We start from the raw sequence: 2,669 nt of genomic DNA on the forward strand, positions 1-2,669 counted from the left end.
TTCAGATTTATTCAATTCTGTTCACAGCCACAAAGTTTGTGGAAGGCTCCGGTCATCTGATGATGTTGCTGAGGCAGTGGGGTGGAACAGGGCCAAGGAGTTACAAACTAGCTCAGAGTGTTCTTCTCGGACATTTTGGAGCTTATTGGAACACACATTCTGATTAACGGGCAGTTCTAGGACTCAAATGAGTGCCCAAACCGGGCATTATTTGACAGATTTTTAAAAACTTATTAGGCAAATGTTAACGTTAATGGGAGCAAAAAGAGATTCACCCATAGTACAGACTCCCTAAGAAACTAAGTGGTTTTCACTTTTGCTTATTCTCTTCCGGCCCTTGTTCAAATCCGTAAATTCCTGGACATGGTAATCATGGTAGATTAGATACAATTATATATTCTACTTCTTTCTTACACCCAGATGCATACTCAGAATGACGTTAAGTACAGCAACACTCAAAACTAGGGCACTGTGACAACAGCCCCTTCAGGCCTGTGGACTGACCGTCCAGTGGAAGATGTTGGCAGGGCAATGAGACACACCCTGTTCTGCCTGTGTTATTTATGCCTCTGGCAGTGAAGCCCCTGACAAAGAAGCATGTCACTGGAACACATGCTCTTTGTTCACAGAGGTGCATGCCAGCACCGGCTGTGTCAGAAGGGACAGTACCGGGTTTGTAGTCTCTCCTCCTTTGGCTCTTTTGCTTTCTTTTTATTTGCTTGCACATTGTGGCTATGTTTATTAATTACTTTGTAGCTTAATCTTATAAAACAGACATTTATCCTGTGAGCTATGTAGCATGGGGAAAGAGGCCTTCATAGCCTTGCGTTGGTTATAAAGAGAGGACAGGATCTCAAGATTTGCCCCTTTTCTCCCCAAGGATCAATACCACCTCTCCCATGGGCCACCAGGTTACTACCACTCTCTCTGGCACAGAGCTACCACGTTCCAGTCTCCTTCAGCATCTCTCCTTTGCCTGTGACATGGACACTTGCATGCTCCGTTTGGTGTTAAAGGCTGGCTACAATTGCTCTCAACCTCCTGTTCAAAGCAGGCCCCATGCTATGAGTTCATTTCAGTTGGACTGATGGTGTAACAGAAAAAAGATGGCAGACTTTGGAGTCAGACTCCTCTGGGTTTAAATCTTAGCTCTGCCTCTTAAGCCATGCAGCTTAAGGACCCAGAGCTTCAGTTCCTCATCTGTAAAATGATTAAAACAGTCCACTTCATAGGGTTTGAAGATTACATGAGACAGAACATATTCAAGCCCTAAAAGTGAATAGCTCAATTATTGCTTGTTAGCTCATGTAACTGATTTGCTAGTTTTTCATAAAAGCCTTTATTTTATGGCCCTGTGGTTTTCATAACCTTATAGTTACAGACCTCCTGTGCCATCCTGAAGACTACTTCCCTCACAGATTTTCCCGTCACAGAGATGTCTGCTAAGACTAACATTTTACATACAACACTCAAGAAGCAACGTACTAAAAAGTTTTTGCCTTTTCCCAAAATGCTTCTAAAACTTTTTTTGCTTTGAAATTTTAATTCGATACTTTAAAAATTGGTATAGGTGGTTTCGTTTGCCACTAAACGAACTCAGGTAAAATGGAAGAAAACTTCAAGAAAACTTTGTTAATGCATAGAATTGTGCATTTTTCTCCATTCATAAGTTGTTGTCAATCTTTGGAGTCTGTCTATTAAGATTGTATCTGACTTGACCCATGACATATTTACTTATTTTAAGCTGAATACACCCTGAAGTGACTCCCCGGAGGTCTGCAAAACAAACTTAGTGCTCTAACCTTGGCTCTCAGGGTGCTGTCTGAGCCAGACGATTACAAAGGCTACCTGCCAAGGTTCCCCGAAACGCAGCCCAGCAGCCCATCGAGAATTACACACCTCGCAGGGGTACCCTGAGGAATAAATGAGATAAAAGTGTGCGGAAAAACTTCGTAAAACTTCGAGACACCATTAGAAATGCTAATTGCTGCCTTGCTAGCCTATGTTTAAATGTTAGGAAACCCAGGGAGATTCTCCCAAACTCGGGGACGCTCGGTCCCTCTGTGGCTCGGGCCGGCGCCAGGGATGCCCTGTGTCCACAGGCCGCGAGGGCCAATTCCGCCCGGTGCCGCGCGGTGCAACGCGGGACGGCCGCTATTCCGCCCCCGACGGGGGTCCCCGCAGCACTGGCCTCCCGCCTCCAGGCCAAGGGGTGTGGGGTTCGGGCTGTTGGCTTCGCACCGTATGAGGGAGAGGAAAGCGAACCCGAAAGCCCCTGTCCCGCGCTCCCTTCACGTCTCCCGACTTCGCGGGCGTCGGGCCGGCCTGGTGGAGCCTCCCTGGACAGACTAGGCTTTAAAGACCCCCGCAGCCCTCCGGGCAAACGTCCAAGGGCGGGCCGGAGACCCGCCTCCCGGCGCGGCGAGGTGGGGCCGGGGGGGGGGGGGGGGTCTCACATCGGTTGCGGGCGGGGAAGCCCCCGAGGAAGGTCTTACATCAGCCACCCCACGTGCAGTCGGAGGGAGGGAGGAAGTCGCTCCAGTCCCCGGGGCTGCGCCTTTCCCCCCCGGCCTCCGCCCCTCCCGCCGCGCGTCTCCCCGCCCCGTCCTTGGTGCAGCCGCGGCCGCCGAGCCGAGCAGCGCCGCGCGGGGCCGAGTCGAGCCGAGCAG

The sequence above is a fragment of the Puma concolor genome, chromosome D4, assembly GCF_028749965.1.
Source record: "Puma concolor isolate L17-30 chromosome D4, mPumCon1.1.hap2, whole genome shotgun sequence".
Lineage (NCBI taxonomy): Eukaryota > Metazoa > Chordata > Mammalia > Carnivora > Felidae > Puma > Puma concolor.